Here is a 22,194-nt window from a genome sequence, read left to right as displayed (position 1 = left end):
TTTTAAAAACAGAAAAAAAAAGAAAAAAAGTGTTGAGGTGCGGTCAGTCACAGCAACAACTGTGTCAATGCTTTCCTGATAAATGCAGCAACTACTCGTATGTGTGCTTTTTTGACATTTTTTTTTTAACCTCCCTCTCTCCTTGCTAAGCAGCAAAAGTGTTTTAAAATTGTATTCGGAAACACAGAGAGATAAGGGAAGGCTAGTAGTCGCGATCCGGTTCTTCAGAGAGGAGGTTCAAAGGGAAACGCGGCGGGGGGACGAGGAGGCGGGTGGGTGGGACTGTGTTTTGGCTTCTGTGCCAACTAAGAACCGGGTTAGGTAAGGCCTAGCCTTCTCCACATTCCTCTCCCCCTTGGGTCCTTCGTGCAGATGCCACAGCACCCAGTGGGCCCATAGGAGACAAGCATCAGAGACTGAAGAAAGTCTGCGAGCTGGAACACAGGCGTCCCGTTTGGAAGTGTCCAAGGAGACCGCCCCAAGTGCGCCAGCCGCGTCTCGGAGACTTTCCTTCTGGCCGAGAGGGGGAGCCCCGCGTTCCCAGCCGGGAGCGACCCGGAGTCCCGAGCCTCGAGCCCCAGCCGCCAGCCCGCGCCAGTAACGGCTTCAGCCGATTAGGAAGAGGAGGGAGGGGGCCGCGAGCACGTCGAGGGAGGGGACAGGAGCCGGAGGGTCCCGAGGCCAGCTCGCCGTTGACGTAGAGAAACTTTCCCTCTCGGCCGCGGAGACGGCGCCCCGGCTGTGCCGGAGCGGAGATCGCCCGGCCCCGAGGACGCCCGCGGCTCTCCACGCCCCTGCCCGGAGCCTGACCCGACTGTATCCGTCAGGAAGGTACGGAGAGACCGCGGTTTCATCTGAGGGCTTCCCGGGTAGCCGCGCGTCCCGCCAGGTAGCAGACAGTCTCTTTTAAACTGACACCAAGAGAGGCGGCGGGCGGTGGTCAGCCGCGGCCGGGTGGCGGGGAAGGAAGGGCTAACGCGGTGCTGCGTGCCGCCGCGGGGCAGGTTGCAAAAATTAGGACGGTGAAAAGCTCAGGGAGTCTTTCAGCAAGAAAGGCGGCTGAGACCTGTTGACGAGTGCCGTGGCAGTGCTGCCGGGATGATGACGGAGAGCCTCCGAGGTCGGGGACGCCGCGGTCTCCCGACTCCTGGAGCCCTTTGTGGTAACTTTGGTCCCGGGGGGCCGGGGCCGGTGGGCAGGAGCTGGCGGGACACCGGCAGATCCGAACGGCGGAGAGTGTGCGGAGCAGACGGGGCTGAGCAGGCAAGTCATCGCCGGGTCACCGCGAGGCGACCCAGGAGCGAAACTTCTTCCAGCGTAACCTCCCTTTTGTTGGCTCCGGCAGAGTGTGTGGGCATGGGGGTGGGGAGGCGCGAAGCTCCGAGGCCGGGCCGCCGGTTCTTTAAAGCCCAGGGCTGGGAGGGCCCAAACTCAGGGGCGGCGCCCGCACGGTTACCCTTTGACTGGGTGGGTGAAGTAGTTGCTTCGGGCAGGCTCTACCTTAGAGCGGCGCGCGGCGCTGCGGGTTGATGAGACCCTGGGCTCTCGGTTCCCGCGCCGAGCTCGTTAGCTGGGGTTCACCACCTCGGGGGCTGGCTCCCTGCACGCATCAGGACTCAGCACAATCGGTTCTTCCCCGTGGCTCCTGGGGCCGCAGCTCAGAGTTCCCTGTGTGCGGGAGGGAACTCTGGGCAGGCTGGGTTTCTTGGAATGTGTTTACGATGTTGAATGGAACTTGAACAGGAAGCTGGAAGCCGCAGCTGGAACTAGCCTGCCAGGGTAGAGTAAGGGAGACGTAGCTGGTGTTGGGCTTGGCGGGTGCACTTAGTACCTTGGGCAAACCCCGAGTAAGTGCGGGATGTCAGTCAAGGTATCTCTTCCTGTGTCCTCAGTTTTCCCCAATTGCTCCGGCTTTACTTTCACTGGCAATCAAATTTACATGCACTGTTTCAGTCTGCAAGTTTGACAAAGAGTAATGCAATTAGGAAGGGTTTAATAAATTTATTTTTGGACCTTTTTTTTTTTTTTTTAATCTTGCATCAGCACTTAAGAATAAAAGTTTTTGGAGAGTTTCCAGTTGTTACTCCCCTTGTTAATTTCTGGGACTACAAGGAGACCCTGAAAGGGATGATTTTGTCTTTGATGCCAAATGGGTAATAAGTTGCTAAAAGGAGGGCAGTAATGAGATAGACTGAATGTGAGGAGGTAGGAAACTCAAACAAGGAGTTGGACATTTTTCAGATTTGCAAATCGCTCCCCTTTCTGCCATTCTTTCCCTCCTTCCCCGATATAAACAAGTAGCCTTGCTAGAAAACCCAATTGGGAGAGTGCAGTCGCTGGCGACTACAAGCCTTGCTGGAAACAGCAGACAGGCTAAGGTACTGCCCCACTGGATAACTAAAAGGTCTGCTTGAGCTGTCCAGGAGTATTTTCCAAGTTTTCACGACTGACAAGGAAAGAAGAGAGGAAGCTGGCAGGCAGCCAAACTAGACTGAGCTCAGTAGCCAGGCATAAAAGGGACTGGGGAAGTTGCAGGGGATGATTGGAAAGGAGCTGTTGGTTGTACTTGAGTTTAAACAAGGGGTTTCTTTTGCAGTGAGAACTTTTAGGTGACTAAGATCAGTCTTTCTGGCCAAAAAAATAAAATAAACTAAGCATAGACTGCAGTGGGATGTGACAGAGGAGAGTGAAAAGAAGTGCTCTAGGAGGAAAGTCTGACCATTGCCCCTATCAGTGGTGCGGTGGAGTAGCTGGGGATCTGGTGCTTTTTGTGCTGATCATATTTTGGGGATACCCACATTTTGTTGCTATTTCTCTCCCCAACTTGGACTAGGCTTGCTGCAGCTTCAAGCCCTTGACCTTGATGTTCTTTGTTTTCATAACCAGTAAGAACGGAAGACTTGGGTTTTGAGCAGATGTTTTTCCACCTAAATCAAATAATTCAATTAGGTATTCTCAAATAGCACAGAATTAGGCCATGAAATTGAAGTGGAAAATGGGTCCAAATGTCTTCCTTGTGTTTGTCAAAAGTGATCTCAATAATAGATCTTACTCTTTCACCTGAAGGAGTAGAAGTCGGTGTGATCTCAGTATTTCACACATTGGCCCAATAGGTAAGGCCCTGCTGCTTCCAAGTTTCAGACTAGCTGGGAACTGAAGAATCTTATCTGCAATTAGGACCTTTCTTTTTTGTGTTAAAATTGTTCATGTTTTCTCTATTTTTTTTTTTTTTTCCCAGGAAGGTAGGTCTACTGTTGTGGGTTTGGGGTTGCTGAACAGTAAAAAATGCTGATATGGTTTGTATTTCCACTGGGTTGGTGAGTTTGAGATTGTGGATATCAGCCTATTCTCTGAGATTGACTTTATGAATCACCCTTGGCAAAGTGTTTTCCCTGTTTATGATTTCAGTTTTTCCACTTGCAAAGTAAAGAAATTTCCTTTACATAGTTAGAAGCTTATAGTGAGCATTAAAGAGATGAATTTATGTTAATATATTTTTAAGCATAAAGGTCATAGGGCTTCTGTCTTGGTTGATTCAGCTGAGATTTATAGGGATAAATTGGAAAATTTATATCTAAATTGCACATGTAATAGTGACATATCTGTGTTTAATTTATAAAAATTGCTAGCTTGCATTTTAATCATAGTTGTAGTTTAATCATAAATTTTATTTTTAAAGAATACTGGCTGAGAGTTCCTTATGGCAAAAGCTGAGTCATTCTCTCAAACAGAAAAGAACAATCAGCAAATTCATTTACTTTTTATTTTGGTTTATATTTATACTCAAGGACCAATTATTTTTTTTAAACCAGCTCAAGTTTGCTTTTATGAGAAATTACCAAACATATTTGCAGAATTTGGCTCCCTTCTCGGAAATAACACTTGAGAGACTGAGATACATGTATGATGTATAAACAAACTTTCTTTTCCCAATAGCCACAATAGTTTCCTTAAAAAATTAGAGGGTAGATTTAGGAGCCATTCATTAATTGATTCAACCAATATTTGTTGTGTACTTTTTATGTCTGAGGAAACATCAGGCTTGAATTCAAATCCCAGCCCTGAACTTCTCAGCACTGTGATTTGTGAAGGTTATTTTACTTCTTGAACATTTTACCAACATATAATGTATTATCTATATTGCTGTCCATAATGTATGGACTGTTAAACTGTTGATACATGTATAATAATTGTGAGATATTTAATTTTTAGTTTGATATATCAATTAGTAAAATAAACTACCTATTTTTATAGTTGAGTGTATTCTTGGATGTGTAAAAATTATTTTCCAGGTGAACAGGTCCTTGTATTAGAGAAATAAAACAGAATAAATTGGGTAAAGTAAAGGATAAGATCTATTGGTAAAATACTTAATCATAACTTTTATTTTTAGACTTAGTGCCCTGCAGTGCTCTTTGCTTCAGTAGTGTCTGACTTTTCGACCCTATGGACTTTAGCCTGCAAGGCTTCTCTGTGCATGGGATTATTTCCACAGCAAGAATACTGGAATGGATTGCCATACCCTCCTTTAGAAGATCTTCCCAACCTAGGGATAGAACATGTGTCTCCTACGTTGCAGGTAGATTCTTTACAGCTCAGCCACTGAGGAAACCTTATCATTAAAAGTAAATCTGTAAAAAGTGGGAGTATAAGGAAAATTTTAGTTGAATTTATGGTCATATTAACAGTGGATACTTTTCTTGAATAATCACAGGATGAGTGACTGTTCAAGGATGTGATAGGGTAATTTTAATGTAAAATATCCAGTTTTGCTTTTGATTTTAAAGTCTTAAAAATCTTATTCACCATTGCTGAATATAAGATAATTTAAAATTTAAATTCTACTTAGCACAGTACTTTTTGGTTCATTCTGAAAAACTGAAATTTGTTTTCTATAACCTCTGAAGAACAAAAAAAGTTATTTTATTCAAATATAATAATGAATTCAAAAGTCGTTACAGGACCTGACTGCTGTTAGCCCTGGTCTCTAAACACATTAGAGGCTGGTAGATCTAATAGTATTTGTCTTAATGGATTTAGAGTTCAGGAAACTTAAGCTTGTTCCTATGGGAGGTGAAACATATTCAAATTCAAAGAGGAAAAATAGTATAAACTTTGAGCAGAGAAATTGCTTTGCTTCCAGTGAGGATATGAAATTGAAATCAACCTTTTAGTTTTAAAGATAATGGTTCTAAGTCATTATTCCAGAGTTAGGCTTAGAAAACTGTTCTTATACTCTTTAGGTTCTGTGATTTGCTAGTTTTGTGGTTGTTTTATTTTAAGAAAATGTTTCCAACCACTCTAATGATGCATATAATGCATGATTGTTTTTTCTCAGAAGACAGTTCGTTGACTCAAATATTGTGCAGGAGAATAACTGCAAATTTTCTGTTTACTGTTAAAGTGCTATAGTTATGGTAAATTTGGAATAAGTTTCATCATTCAATACTGTATACTTAAGGATAGTTTTGGAAAGATTGCTCTAATTTTCTCTCTTAATATGAATGAGTGAATTAATTTATGTAACAATTGTGATTACAAATATTAATATAAATTTTTAAGAGTTTCAAATAACATTGTATATATTTTCAGAGTGTACCTATGAGATAATATCTAGATAGTAATAGCTGTCTTTATTTCATGTTTGTTTCTTGCTATTAGCCTTATATAAATATACCTACATATAATCCTTATCACATGCCTTCTGAAGAGGAGATTCAGATTATACACTAGAAACTTCCAAGATTTGGATATCCCTCCTCCACATATATGCTTATATGGATATGTATATATATATGTACATAGAATTATAGACCATATATATTCTTTGATATTTCTCTATTTGTGCTAGGTATATTTTTCATAGGAGAAAATGACTCCAACTAATTGATATTTTCAGGAAGCAACAGTTAGAACTGGACATGGAACAACAGACTGGTTCCAAATAGGAAAAGGAGTAGGTCAAGGCTGTATATTGTCACCCTGCTTATTTAACTTATATGCAGAGTACATTATGAGAAACGCTGGACTGGAAGAAGCACAAGCTGGAATCAAGATTGCTGGGAGAAATATCAATAACCTCAGATATGCAGATGACACCACCTTAATGGCAGAAAGTGAAGAGGAACTAAAAAGCCTCTTGATGAAAGTGAAAGTGGAGAGTGAAAAAGTTGACTTAAAGCTGAACATTCAGAAAATGAAGATCATTGCATCTGGTCCCATCACTTCATGGGAAATAGATGGGGAAACAGTGGAAACAGTGTCAGACTTTATTTGTTTGGGCTCCAAAATCACTGCAGATGGTGACTGCAGCCATAAAATTAAAAGATGCTTACTCCTTGGAAGGAAAGTTATGACCAACCTAGATAGCATATTCAAAAGCAGAGACATTACTTTGCCAACAAAGGTCCGTCTAGTCAAAGCTATGGTTTTTCCTGTGGTCATGTATGGATGTGAGAGTTGGAGTGTGAAGAAGGCTGAGCTCTGAAGAATTGATGCTTTTGAACTGTGGTGTTGGAGAAGACTCTTGAGAGTCCCTTGGACTGCAAGGAGATCCAACCAGTCCATTCTGAAGGAGATCAGCCCTGGGATTTCTTTGGAGGGAATGATGCTAAAGCTGAAACTCCAATACTTTGGCCACCTCATAAGAAGAGTTGACTCACTGGAGAAGACTCTGATGCTGGGAGGGTTTGGGGACAGGAGGAGAAGGGGACGACAGGATGAGATGGCTGGATGGCATCACTGACTCGATGGATGTGAGTCTGGGTGAACTCCGGGAGTTAGTGATGGACAGGGAGGCCTGGCGTGCTGCGATTCATGGGGTCACAAAGAGTCGGACACGACTGAGTGACTGAACTTAACTGAACTGAATTAGTTTTATCCATTAATTTAAAATTTTTCCAGATAAATCTAAAGATACTTGATTTTTTGCCCCAAATTTTAATGGGGTTTCAGGCTTTTATTTATACCCATAAAGGTTAAGAAAGTTAGTGGGAAAGATCTGGTATCCTCATTTGGTTAATGGCTCTCATGGTGACATAATCATCAAATTCTTTTCTACTTTCCTTTAGAAAACAGGCAAACGCCCAGTTAACTGCTGTCAGAAGGTAAATCCACTTCTTGAAAGATGACTACTACTGCTAAATTTATAAGGTTCTGTGAAGTGAGAATTGTGTGTAAATGTAGTGTTTTCCTTGTATTGTATAGCTTTTTCTTTTGCTTATCCAATGTTATAGTTGACCTGTTCCCTGAAACTTCAACCACATGTCCTTGAAGAATTTCAGGGAACTTAAACTTTGACAGATCTATCAACCAAGAGCAGATTGAATGATTTGGGTTCGGTCTTTAATCCATTCTCTTGTAGAAGTTATGATAGCCATTTAAATGACCAAAACATAGCTAGCTGAGAGGTTTGGTAGAAGAAAATATGGAGCACAAGTAACCTACTAAAGGAATCATTCAGGACTGGGTATATAACCTTTTAAAATAGTTAAGTAATGTTTCATCAAATGATAACTTAGCTCAACTTCTCACTTTGTATTCGAATTAAGAAAGAGTGTGTTTAGACAGCATTTTAGCTGGAAAGCAGACAGAACCATCTGTGCTGTGGTAGCAGATCTCCAATTCGGGTAATTAAAAGTTGATATATCAATATAGTGAAAATGAGTATACTACCCAAAGCAATCTATAGATTCAATGCAATCCCTATCAAGCTACCAACAGTATTTTTCAGAGAATTAGAACAAATAATTTCACAATTTGTATGCAATTACAAAAAACCTTGAATAGCCAAAGCAATCTTGGGAAAGAAGAATGGAACTGGAGGAATTAACCTGCCTGACTTCAGACTATACTACAAGCAACAGTCATCAAGACAGTATGGTACTGGCACAAAGACAGAAATATAGATCAATGGAACAGAATAGAAAGCCCAGAGATAAATCCACGCACCTATGGACACTTTATCTTTGACAAAGGAGGCAAGAATGGAGACAAAGACTTTGACAATGGAGAAAAGACTCTTTTAACAAAAGTGGTGCTGGGAAAACTGGTAACTTGTAAAAGAATGAAACTAGAACATTTTCTAACACCATACACAAAAATAAACTCAAAATGGATTAAAGATCTAAATGTAAGACCAGAAACTGTAAAACTCCTAGAGGAAAACATAGGCAAAACACTCTCTGACATAAATCATAGCTGGATTCTCTATGACCCACCTCCCAGAATATTGGAAATAAAAGCAAAAATAAACAAATGGGACCTAATTAAACTTAAAAGCTTTTGCACAACGAAGGAAACTATAAGCAAGGTGAAAAGATAGCCTTCAGAATAGGAGAAAATAATAACAAACGAAGCAACTGACAAAGAATTAATCTCAAAAATATACAAGCAGCTCCTGCAGCTCAATTCCAGAAAAATAAGCGACCCAAACAAAAAATGGGCCAAAGAACTAAACAAACATTTATCCAAAGAAGACATACAAATGGCTAACAAACACGTGAAAAGATGTTCAACATCACTTGTTATCAGAGAAATGCAAATCAAAACCACAATGAGGTATCATCTCATGCGGGTCAGAATGGCTGCTATCAAAAAGTCTATAAACAAATGCTGGAGAGGGTGCGGAAAAAAAAGAACCCTCTTACACTGTTGGTGGGAATGCAGACTAGTACAGCCACTATGGAGAACAGTATGGAGATTCCTTAAAAAAACTGGAACTAGAACTGCCATATGACCCAGTAATCCCACTGCTGGGCATACACTCCGAGGAAACCAGAATTGAAAGAGACACATGTACCCCAGTGTTCATCGCAGCACTGTTTATAATAGCCAGGACATGGAAGCAACCTAGATGTCCATCAGCAGATGAATAGATAAGAAAGCTGTGGTACATATACACAATGGAATATTACTCAGTCATTAAAAAGAATGCATTTGAATCAGTTCTAATGAGGTGGATGAAACTGGAGCCTATTATACAGAGTGAAGTAAGTCAGAAAGAAAAAACCAATACAGTATATTAATGCACATATATGGAATTTAGAAAGATAGTAACAATGACCCTATATGCGAGACAGCAAAAGAGACACAGATTTAAAGAACAGACTGTTGGACTCTGTGGGAGAAGGCAAGGGTGGGATGATTTGAGAGAATAGCATTGAAACATGTATATTATCATATGTGAAATAGATCACCAGTCCAGGTTCAATGCACGAGGCAGGGTGCTCAGGGCTGGTGCGCTGGGATGACCCTGAGGGATGGGATGGGGAAGGAGGTGGGAGGGGGATTCAGAATGGGGAACACATGTACACCCATGGCTGATTCATGTCAATGTATGGCAAAAACTACCACAATATTGTAAGGTAATTAGCCTCCAGTTTAAAAAAAAAAGTTGATATAACAGAATGAACTTAATTTTAGCCTCTTGGTTTTTCCTATAGCTATTTACAACCAGCAAGAGTGCCAGTAAAATTATAGCAGCAAATAGGTTAAATTACCCAGATCTCCATTTGGGTGAGTTAAAACACAGCTTGGTACGTCTGATAGAAGTTTTATTTAAGAAGACAGAGTACTTTGTAAAGTGTTTTTAAAGTCACTGTGCTTGGTATTCTCATAATCTGTTTAATTTTTGTCTGCCTTTGAAGAACTCCAAAAAAATACAGAATTTTCTCTGATGTAGAATTTCCTACTACTTCCTTGAGGATGTGCATTATTATAATTGTAAAATGTCCTTAAATGTTGATCATCACTGGTAGTACACATAAATGCAGAGAAATTTGGCTTATTATAAAGAACAATTGTATAAATGAGTTAATTTCAAAGCAGTTTATCTATGCTGGCATATAGTAATTGAGTAAGAAGCTGCTTATGCAGTGTAGTTTAGCAAAATATGATTTGAGAAAATTGTTAAGAGTAACATTTGAATAAATGAATTGTATTCAAAATTACCTAAATGCCATCTCAAATGGCAAAAGTCTACTGAAATTTCAGATCTACAAAGTCACAATGCTTTATAATAAGAGTAGGTATTGTTTTGAAGTTCTGTGAACTGTTATTTCTGTTTTAATACATCATTGTGACTCTGGATATCTAGGATAAAGACTTTAAAATTCTTAATGGCAAAAAATTAAGATTTATTATATTGCCAACATTGTCTTTAATTAGTTTTAAAAGAAGAACTACTACTAAATTTATAAGATCTGAATTATCATAGGCTTAATTGCTTAAATTAGGTCGACTAGGATGTTTATGATTAATTTGGAAAAATGAAATTTCCTCTAGTTGTGCAGATGAGACCTTGAAAAACAATGTTATAATAAAACTTTATTTTGGGGGGTTCCAAAATCACTGCAGATGGTGACTGCAGCCATCAAATTAAAAGACACTTGCTCCTTGGTAGAAAAGCTATGACCAACCTAGACAGCATATTAAAAAGCAGAGACATTTCTTTGGCCACAAAGGTCTATATAGTCAAAGCTATGTTTTTCCAGTAGTCATGTATGGATGTGAGAGTTGGAGCATAAACAATGCTAAACACTGAAGAATTGATCTTTTGGAGAAGACTCTTGAGAGTCCCTTGGACTGCAAGGAGATCAAACCAGTCAATCCTAAAAGAAATCAATTCTGAATATTTTTTTGGAAGGACTGGTACTGAAGCTGAAGCTCCAATACTTTGTTCACCTGACATGAAAAACCAACTCATTTGAAAGACTCATTCCCTGATGCTGGGAAAGATTGAAGGCAGGAGGAGAAGGGGCATGACAGGATGAGATGGTTGGATGGTATCACTGACTCAATGGACATGAGTTTGAGCAAGCTCTGGGAGATGGTGAAGGATAGGGTGTGGTGAAGCCTGGCGTGCTGCAGTCCATGGGGTCACAAAGAGTCAGACATGACTGACTGAAACAAAAAGAAATCTTTAGGACTTCCTTATTCGATGAGATACAGACTTTCTCTTAAATCTTCATAGAAATTTGCAATCTTTGCCCACTCCCTTCTCGTTTTGAAAAATGTAACTAGGTTTAAATTATAAGTTGACCAATAAAAGTATTTTCGTACAATCTTGTTGAATTTAATGTGTTGAGTACTAGTTTTTCTTGGCAGTTATGTTCTTTTAGTAGTAGGTGGTAGAGACCTATATCCAATTAAATAGACTTAAATAGAACTTGCTATTTCCATATAATTCTGTGTTACAGTGGAGAGAACGTTGAAGAAGTAGGGAGTGAAGATTATCCATCAGCATGAGGGAAAGCAGTGTCTGTAAAGAAAGTATGGAGGTGATTCCTGGGCAAAAGATGAGGATGAGTTAGCGAGCAATGAATAAGGACAATTCAAGACAGTAAAGACAAGGAGGCCTAGATTAACAGAGCAAACAGTCTCAGAACTTTGGAGATGTTTCGCCTTTTTGTCTTCATGTTGATGACCATAATCATTAGTAATTGCATATGGGAGTTTAAGAACTTTGGATTAATTATCTTAAAAAAAAAAACCAAAAAACAAAAAACCGTGCTATCTTTTTTTTATTTCTCCAGGTCTAACTGACATGTAATTGGAGTCATAAATAGTTGAATGTGTGCTCCATTTCACACTCTGGGGCCAGGGGTGGGGTGGGGTGGGGTAGGGTGGTACATGGACTTGGATATAAAATATTAGCATTATTACGCTAATGAATATCTCACTGAGATTTAGGATATGTTTCAGTTTTGAAGGAAAGGAGTCACACACACAAACAGTCTTAGTGAAAGTCGCTTAGTTGTGTCCAACTCTTTGCAGCCCCATACAGTCCATGGAATTTTCCAGGCCAGAATACTGGAGTGGATAGCCTTTCCCTTCTCCAGGGGATCTTCCCAACCCAGTGTTCAAACCCAGGTTTCCCACATAGTAGGCAGATTCTTTACCAGCTGAACCACAAGGGAAGCCCACAAACAGTCTTCAGTTTACTTCAGTTCAGTCGCTCAGTCGTGTCCAACTCTTTTTGACCCCATGAGTCACAGTACGCCAGTCCTCCCTGTCCATCACCAACTCCTGGAGTTCACTCAAACTCATGTCCATCGAGTCGGTGATGCCATCCAGCCATCTCATCCTCTATCATCCCCTTCTCCTCCTGCCCCTAATCCCTCCCAGCATCAGGGTCTTTTCCAGTGAGTCAGCTCCTTGCATGAGGTGGCCAAAGTATTGGAGTTTCAGTTTCAGCATCAGTCCTTCCAATGAACACCCAGGACTGATCTCCTTTAGGATGGACTGGTTGGATCTCCTTGCAGTCCAAGGGACTCTCAAGAGTCTTCTCCAACACCACAGTTCAAAAGCATCAATTCTTCTGTGCTCAGCTTTCTTCACAGTCCAACTCTCACATCCATACATGACCACAGGAAAAACCATAGCCTTGACTAGATGGACCTTTGTTTGCAAAGTAATGTCTCTGCTTTTGAATATGCTATCTAGGTTGGTCATAACTTTCCTTCCAACCAGTAAGCATCTTTTAATTTCATGGCTGCAGTCACCATCTTCAGCGATTTTGGAGCCCCCAAAAATAAAGTCTGTCACTGTTTCCCCATCTATTTTCCATGAAGTGATGGGACCAGATGCCATGATCTTGATTTTCTGAATGTTGAGCTTTAAGCCAACTTTTTCACTCTCCTCTTTCACTTTCATCAAGAGGCTTTTTAGTTCCTCTTCACTTTCTGCCATAAGGGTGGTATCATCTGCATATCTGAGGTTATTTAGATTTCTCCCGGCAGTCTTGATTCCAGCTTGTGCTTCTTCCAGTCCAACGTTTCTTACGATGTAGTCTGCGTAGAAGTTAAATAAGCACGGTGACAATATACAGCCTTGACGTACTCCTTTTCCTATTTGGAACCAGTCTGTTGTTCCATGTCCAGTTCTAACTGTTGCTTCCTGACCTACATATAGGTTTCTCAAGAGGCAGGTCAGGTGGTCTGGTATGCCCATCTCTTTCAGAATTTTCCACAGTTTATTGTGATCCACATAGTCAAAGGCTTTGGTGTAGTCAATAAAGCAGAAATAGATGTTTTTCTGGAGCTCTCTTGCTCTTTCCATGATCCAGCAGATGATGGCAATTTGATATCTGGTTTCTCTGCCTTTTCTAAAACCATCTTGAACATCTGGAAGTTCATGGTTCACGTATTGCCGAAGCCTGGCTTGGAGAATTTTGAGCATTACTTTACTAGCATGTGAGATAAGTGCAATTGTGCGGTAGTTTGAGCATTCTTTGGCATTGCCTTTCTTTGGGATTGGAATGAAAACTGACCTTTTCCAGTCCTGTGGCCATTGCTGAGTTTTCCAGATTTGCTGGCATGTTGAGTGTAGCACTTTCACAGTATCATCTTTCAGGATTTGAAATAGCTGAACTGGAATTCATCACCTCCACTATCTTTGTTCGTAGTGATGCTTTCTAAGGCCCACTTGACTTCACTTTCCAGGATGTCTGGCTCTAGGTGATTGATCACACCATTGTGATTATCTTGGTCGTGAAGCTCTTTTTTGTACAATTCTTCTGTGTATTCTTGCCACCTCTTCTTAATATCTTCTGCTTCTGTTAGATCCATACCATTTCTGTCCTTTATCGAGCCCATCTTTGCATAAAATGTTCCTTTGGTATCTCTAATTTTCTTGAAGAGATCTCCAGTCTTTCCCATTCTGTTGTTTTCCTCTATTTCTTTGCATTGATCGCTGAGGAAGGCTTTCTTACCTCTCCTTGCTTAGCTACCTGTAAATTTCTACAAGTTGTACATATTTATTGTAGTGTCTCATTACTCTGCGCATTTTTGAAATGTTTTTATGTTTATAGCTAGCTTAAAATTATAATAATAATTACACCTGCTTCTAGGTATTATTTTTATATATGGATATATCTATAGTCATGTAGCTATATGTCAAACCATTTTTAATATAATTTTATTACTATACCATAATAAATCTGTTCTGTTATATAATTTATATTTTATACATTTAAATAGAGTTTTTGAAAAGCAGTCTATAGACTTTATTAGATTGCTAAATGGATTCATGCACAATAAAGTTTAAGAACCTCTAGAAACCTATACTGTTTTCTTAAGAACTACCAGTGGGTTTAGCCGTCATTTAATGAGAATAAAAGAAACCGAAGTTACTTAACTCAGTTTTGGGCTTCCCAGGTGGCGCTATTGGTCAATAACTCACCTGCCATTACAGGAGATATAAGAGATGTGCATTCGTTCCCTGGGTTGGGAAGATCCCTGGAGGAGGGCACTCCAGTATTCTTACCAGGAGAATTCCCACGAACAGAAGACCCTGGTGGGCTACAGTCCACATGGTTGCAAAGAGTTGGACATGACTGAAGTGACTTAGCACTCATGCATGCAACTCAGTTTTATCTGATAGAGTGTAGATGTACAGAGGTGTCCTAAATTGTTTTTGAAAGTTACTATCTGACAAATAATGCATATTTTGCAGGTAATTTGCTTTATTTAAGAAGCATTTGTGCAGTTTTTGGTTATCTTACTTAGTGACACAGTTCAAAGAAGCATTTCATTTTATTTTAGAATATGTATATTAAAAAACAGATTTAGCTTTCTCACATTATAGCATTAACTACTTTTGGAAGGATTGGCTGGGAATTTTGTCTTGTATGGGTTTATTTTTCATACGTAAATGTGTTGTCTCCTCAGGTTCATCTTAAATTGCAGGAGAGAGTAAATATGTTTTGCAAGAGAGAATAGATATGTGAGACAGATTTTTGTATCTTCTGTTTAGTAAGAAATAGCCATGCCAGTATTGTTGATTTCCTGTGAATACTAAGGAAAAAATAATTTGTGTATATATGGAAACGATTTTTTCTATGCATCACTGAGTTATTTTGTATATTTTGTATATTTGGTTATATGATGTGCATTTGTCATGACCATTGTTGATGAGAAATTTAATGCATGCCTAGAATTTTGGAAAATAAGAATACATAATACATAAAAGTATAGCAAATTATGGTGTTATGAAGGCTATATATAATTAAAACATCAATGATGTAATTTATTTCTGTATGTTCCCTTTCTTCTGTTTGTTTGGCTTGACAATTTTTTTAAAATTAGTTTCCTGTTTTACTAATATTTGATTTAATTGAAACTGTTGACTCAGTTTTATTTTTTGGAATATATGACAAAAGAAATTTCTTTAAGGTTATTAATTTGACATAATACTGTGTAGGGCTTCACATTTATAAATTAGTCTGATTTTTGTTGATCTGGACCACCTTAACATTCCAAGGGATGGCTGCAAGGTAATAATTCTGTACTTGAAAATTGACAGTAGCTTCAAGATCACAATGAACGAAAATTATCTTTGTTTTTTTTCCTGTTTTGGGCTTCACTTTGTCTTCTCTAATGACAGGGATCAACCATCATTGGCACTTATTTGTATACCTTCCCTGTTGGATCTCCCTGTTCTCTCTGAATGACACTGAATAACTTCAGCCAGGTGTGATTTTCTATGTATGCATGCTCAGTCATGTCCAACTCTTTGCAACCCCGTGGTTGCAAAGCCCACCAGGCTCCTCTGTCCACGGAATTTTCCAGACAAGAATACTGGGTGAGTTGCCGTTTCCTCCTCCAGAGGATCTTTCTGACCTAAGGATCGAGTCCCTGTCTCTTGCATTTCCTGCATTGGTAGGCAGATTGTTTCCCACTTAGTGCCACCTGGGAAGTCCTTCCTGAAGTTACGTCTCCTTTCCATTTCATGCACATCAATTCATAAGAAACACATTTCACTTTTAAGAGTCACATCACAGTCCTTGTTATTTGTTGTTTATTTAAGTGATTTCTTTATTCCTCTTTGTCCATAGAACTCTGGTGTTGTTCAGATGTCCACTACTCCCCTCACAACTCAGGGTAATCTCGGATGGCCCCAGCCTGCAGTGGCTTGAAGCAGGGTTTTGGTTCCTGGCCAGAGATTGATGTTGAGTTGTGGCAGTGAAAGCACTGAATCCTAGCCAGTAGACTACTGGTCCTTGACAAGGCCCTGGCCCATCAGCTTTGCAGAAAAGAATTCTCACAAAGATGAAAACTAGTGAAACAAGTAAAAGTGTTTATTAGGAGAAAAAAGAATACAGTATATGTGGATAGACACATGGGCAGATTCAGAGAGAGAACCATGCCCTTGTGATAGTTTAAATCACTTACGTGGGGCATTTCTTCTGGGTTTCCTTTAGTCAATCATTTTGGCTTCCCTGGTTTGGAGCCCATATTTGGTACATATCAGAACCCCTCTTGTGCGTGTGCTCATCTCTGAAAGACCTATGGGTACCTAGACATCACTTACCTTTTGACCTCCAAGAAACTTTTCAGTTGGGAAGGTCTCCTTGACTTAGACAATGAGAAATATATGGTCTCTTATCTTTTATCTGGGCAGGACACAGCCTCCCCTATCTTCATTTTGGAGTATTGGTCCACATGGAATGAACTCCAACTGCTTGGCCTTGCTTCCAGGGGAAAGCAATTCATTTCTAATAAAAGTGAAATTTGGATTAGGCTGAACTAATAGTTACAGTGTTTCTATTCCCCTTGTCAGTGATTGGTTTTGGGGGAGGCACTTGTTCCTTGTCACAGACAGAATCAATTGTATGAAATAACAGAACTGGAGGGAGGTAGAGAAGACATTGGATGAGATGGCATGTCTCAGCTCCTGATGTTTGTCCTGTTCTGGAATACATGCTTGAAATTGCAACGGGAGATCATCTTTTGTCCATGAGGAGATCTAGCTTGAGGATAAAACAAATGAATCCATGATGAAAGAATAAATGTAAAGAACCTGGATACTTGATGGCATTGTTGGGTGCCTGAACCAACCTACCATATTTCTGGATTTACTGTCATGTAAATTATTTTTCAAACCAATTTGAACTAGACCTTTCAGTTTCTTAAATGAGAATATATCTTAATTAGAATAGTTATTAAGTGGTATCTTCATTTGAAATAAAAATTTTAGAAAAAACAATGTATATAATTAAAGAAAGTTTATGGACTACTTGGGTTTTGTAAACTTTGGATGTAATTAGTACCATTACTCTATACAGATATTTTATTACTCAATTCACCAACTTCTATTATGTTTTTAATACAGTAATTGTATTAATCATCTTAACTAAAGTTATTCTGGAATGAATGTATTCTACATATAAATCAGAATCATTATTCAATAAAAATAAATGACTTGAAATACAAATTCAAAATCTAATCTATAAGATCACATTACTGTTTATTTGGTTGTTTGGTGTCTTAATTGCATTGGAAACATTCAGTGTACCTTAGGAAACATTGAAGGAATCTTAGTGCCTTGTTTGAGTAGTTTCAAGCTTGAAGTTTTGATAAATCTAATGTAATTTAAATATAAAAGATATAGCCAATGGGAATGAAATTAAGAAAATTGTGTAGTACAGATCCATTCATAGAGGTAAAAAACATTGCAGACATATAATACTCTTTTTTGTCAGAGCTAGTGTTATAAAGCTTTGGTTCACTGGAACCATAAGCAATTTACTTTTTGCCACCCTGTTCTTGAGTTAGATTTTTTTGGTGATTTAAATTTACCATTTGCACATTGGTTTTTTGTAGTTAGTTGTGTCAAAGTATAGAGATATAGCTGGGTCTTTGTCTTCTTACTCTAAAGGTGATAGGAATTACCCAAAGCAGAGAATTGACAAAAGCAGGAGTGAGATATATTTCAGAGTATTATTGCTGTCCTTATGAGAAATGGTTAACCAGTAGCTTAACTGGAGGAGGTGGAGGCAAGCAAAACCAGGAATAATCTAAAAGGCTCAGAATAGGAAAGTGTTACAGTGGGCAGAATTGTTGGAAATGAGGGAGTGTGAGAAACAGAAAGCTAAAGATTGTGTTGGTAGTGGAGACGAACAAGAGCAGTGGTGAAACTGAAGGATTAAATGTTATAGATGTTGAAAAGCTGCAGTAAAGCAGAGTGGAAGATGATTCATTAGCCAAGAAAGAGCAAGGCTATTGTATTAGAGCTGTGTTAGTGTGGATGTTCAAAGTATGGAGATTGGGTTGGAGGGAAATGGACAACCAGTAATTTGAATACTAAAGGAAATTGAGAGACCTTAGAAGAAGTTACTGTTGGAGACATCCAAAGTAAAAAGACCTCCTGCATTACTGTGATTGAGATGTGCATATTATTTTTTTACATAAAAATGCAGGAAACATACTTGAAATACTTCCTCTATGAAATCATGACCTTCTTTCAAAATTGGGCAAGAGAACTAGAGAACACAAAATGCTTCAATTCTCAGAGGGTTACTGTTCTTTTAGAAGTAATCCAGGGATTGTGCTGGGGTATCCCTTTGCCCAGAATCGGAGTGCCCTCTGGTGACCTTTTCCTGATTTAAAAGGGAGCCACATTCTTGTGGATTTTTGAACGGAATAGATAAGGGGGCTTACCTGGCAGCTCTTAGTTGGGGCTTACCTGGCAGGTCAAGCAGTAAAGCGTCTGCCTGCAATGTGGGAGACCTGGTTGGATCCCTGGGTCAGGAAGATCTCCTGGAGAAGGAAATGGCAACCCACTCCAGTAATCTTGCCTGGAAAATTCCATGAATGGAGGAGCCTGGTGGGCTACAGTCCATGGGGTTGCAAAGAGTGGGACACGACTGAGCGACTTCACTTTTGCTTTCACTTTATGAAAACTATTGTAAAGGGACTCTGCTTCTCTACTTTGGGAATTTTAGTAGAAAATATAAATTGGCTCACAGCAGATAGAAAATGAGGAAAGGGATAAGTATTCAGATAATTCAAATTCCAGCTCTCACTAGTTCTAAAATAATAAAATACAGTGAAAATAGTTGTGTCCACCCCCCGCCCCCATCCCCTCCCCATCATTGTCTCTATTAGGATCTTCATGGCATGTGAACTCTTCTCAACCTGTTTTCTTATACCTGTGAACCCACATCAAAGATGATTTTTTGAATGAGAGACATAACAAGCATATGACAGGGTTCAGGGCACACTACCTCAAAATATAGCACCTTAACATATTGAATACTTCAACCTGAAGGAATTTGAGAAATGGCATGTGAAGGAAGGGCTTTCTGATCTGCTCCTGAACCAGGTCATAAAATCCTGTGAGAGGTGCCCTGTCTGTCCTAGGAGGAAAGGAACATCCTTAGCTCTGAAAACAAAGGGACAGAGAGAGGAATCTGAATGATCTTGCCAAGTTTCCCCTGGTTTACTATACCTACCTCATTCTCTTTATTCTATCATATCTTTCCAAGATCTATAACTTTTCTTCAAACCTAGCACAAATAACGTTCCGGTTTAATCATTCTTTGGGTCTTCATTTCTTTATATAAGCTACCATGTCACTCAAAACTTAAATATATTGGTATGCTATTCTCTCGTCATCTGTCCATCTTACAGTGAGTCTCAGTTGAGGGTAGAGCAAAAAAATATTTTTTCTTCCCTACAAATAAGCATTTACAGAGTGTTCACTATGTCCTAGGCATTATGCTGTTTCTTTTATGATTTGTAACTGATTAAGAAACTTGTTTAAGTTTCCAGAGCTGGCAAACAGTGGACTAGGGAGGATAGTAGGGTGGGAAATAGTGCATCTTAAGGACCCTACAAGTTGCGGAAATGTGCAATAGAGTGCTGAGAGCCCCCCTGAGGTATAATGGCAGTTTTGGTAGTTTTTACTGGTGAGAGTTCTATGCGTTTGGATAACCTGGATTACCTAGATTCCTGGTATATGCTTTTGTTGTTCAGTAGCTAAGTCAAGGAGAAGGCAATGGCACCCCACTCCAGTACTCTTGCCTGGAAAATCCCATGGATGGAGGAGCCTGGTGGGCTGCAGTCCATGGGGTCGCTAAGAGTCGGACACGACTGAGCGACTTGACTTTCACTTTTCACTTCCATGCATTGGAGAAGGAAATGGCAACCCACTCCAGTGTTCTTGCCTGGAGAATCCCAGGGACGGGGGAGCCTGGTGGGCTGCCGTCTATGGGGTTGCGCAGAGTCGGACAAGACTGAAGCGACTTAGCAGCAGCAGTAGCAGCAGCTAAGTCATGTCTGACTGTTTTCCGCCCCAAGGACTGTAGCATACCAGGTTTTCCTGTCCTTCACTATTTCCCAGTGTTTGTTCAAACTCATGTCCATTGAGTTGGTGATGCTATCCAACCATCTCATCCTCTGTCACCCCCTTCTGCTCCTGCTTTCAATCTTTCCCAGCATCCGGGTCTTTTCCAATGAGTCAGCTCTTCACATCAGGTAGCCAAAGTGTTGGAGCTTCAGCTTCCGCATCAGTCCTTGCAAAGAATATTAAAGATTGATTTCCTTTAGGATTGACTGGTTTGATCTCCTTACTGTCCAAGGGACTCTCAGGAGTCTTCTCTAGCCCCACAATTTGAAAGCATTCATTCTTCACTGCTCAAGGTCCTTATAGTCCAACTCTCTCATCCATACATGACTACTGGAAAAAACATAGCTTTGACATATATGTCAGCAAAGTGATGCCCCTGCTTTTTAATACATTTTCTAGGTTTCTCATAGCTTTTCTTCCAAGGAGCAAGCATTTTTTAATACCATGGCTGCAGTCACCATCCATAGTGATTTTGGATCCAAGAAAATAAAATCTGGCACTGTTTCCATTTTTCCCCGCATCTATTTGCCATTAAGTGATGGGACCAGATGTCATGATCTTAGTTTTTGAATGTTGAGTTTTAAGCCAACTTTTTCACTCCTTTCACCCTCATCAAGGAGCTCTTTAGTTTCTCTTTGATTTCTGCCATTAGGGTAGTATCATCTGCATATCTGAGATTATTGATATTTTTCCCAGCAATCTTGATTCCAACTTGTGATTCATCCAGCCCAGCATTGCATATGATGTACTCTGTACATAAGTTAAATAAGCAGGGTGACAATATACAGCCTTGACATACTCCTTTCACAATGTAGAACCATTCCATTGTTCCCTGTCCAGTTCTAACTGTTGTTTCTGGACCTGGATACAGGTTTCTTAGGAGACAGGAAGGTGGTCTAATATTTCCCTCTCTTTAAGAATTTCCCATCTGTTTACAGAATTTTCCAGTTTGTTGTGATTCACATTCAAAGATTTTAGGATAGTCGATGAAGCAGAAGTAGATGTTTTTTTGGAATTCTCTTGCTTTTTTGATGATCCAGCAGATGTTGGCAACTTAATCTCTGGTTCCTCTGCCTTTTCTAAATCCAACTTGTACATTTGGAAATTCTCGGTTCATGTACTGTTGAAGCTTAGCATGAAGGAGTTGGCACATTACTTTGCTAGCATGTGAAATGAGTGCTGTTGTGCAGTAGTTTGAACATTGTTAGGTATTGCCTTTTTTGGGGATTAAAATGAGAACTGATACTGATGCTTAACTCCTCCTAGATATACGTGCAAAATAAAAAAAGAAATCCAAACACAACACCAAAGATAGTTATCAAACCCCATTAAGTTAAAGCAGTGTGTAATTTGAACTGAGATATATATTCTCCTTTTAGAATTAAAAGACTATATATATATATAAATGAAATACGGTGGAAGAATATTATAGTATAAATTATTAAGTTCAGTTCAGTCGTTCAGTTGTGTCCGACTCTTTGCAGCCCCATGAATCGCAGCACGCCAGGCTTCCCTGTCCATCACCAACTCCCGGAGTTCACCCAGACTCATGTCCATCGAGTCAGTGATGCCATCCAGCCATCTCATCCTCTGTCGTCCCCTTCTCCTCCTGCCCCAATCCCTCCCAGCATCAGAGTGTTTTCCAACGAGTCAACTCTTCGCATGAGGTGGCCAAAGTACTGGAGTTTCAGCTTTAGCATCATTCCTTCCAAAGAAATCCCAGGGCTGATCTCCTTCAGAATGGACTGGTTGGATCTCCTTGCAGTCCAAGGGACTCTCAAGAGTCTTCTCCAACACCACAGTTCAAAAGCATCAGTTCTTCGGCGCTCAGCCTTCTTCACAGTCCAACTCTCACATCCATACATGACCACAGGAAAAACCATAGCCTTGACTAGCTGGACCTTTGTTGGCAAAGTAATGTCTCTGCTTTTCAATATGCTATCTAGGTTGGACATAACTTTCCTTCCAAGGAGTAAGTGTCTTTTAATTTCATGGCTGCTATTAACATGAAACAAATAAGAAATCCTTAATAGTAAAATAATGTAGAAGAAAACTGTTTTCAAC

At 39.9% G+C, this 22,194-nt stretch overlaps 1 protein-coding gene across 4 annotated transcripts in view; it reads left to right on the top strand.

Moving 5' to 3' along the window:
* Positions 1-263: 263 nt before the first annotated feature.
* The window catches only part of GULP1 (GULP PTB domain containing engulfment adaptor 1), a 340,099-nt gene continuing 318,168 nt past the window's right edge, over positions 264-22,194 (top strand). The window contains exon 1 of one of the 4 annotated variants that reach the window (XM_044932616.2): positions 264-831. The gene's annotated coding sequence lies outside the window, so the exon portion shown is untranslated. Of the gene's footprint in view, positions 890-22,194 lie in introns of all 4 variants that reach the window. The other 3 variants (XM_044932614.2, XM_025273621.3, XM_044932608.2) reach the window with 3 other exon arrangements.

The sequence above is a fragment of the Bubalus bubalis genome, chromosome 2 (genome assembly GCF_019923935.1).
Source record: "Bubalus bubalis isolate 160015118507 breed Murrah chromosome 2, NDDB_SH_1, whole genome shotgun sequence".
Classification (NCBI taxonomy): Eukaryota; Metazoa; Chordata; class Mammalia; order Artiodactyla; family Bovidae; genus Bubalus; species Bubalus bubalis.
Note: the sequence above shows the minus strand (reverse complement) of the source record. Positions and strands in the feature narration are given on the sequence as shown.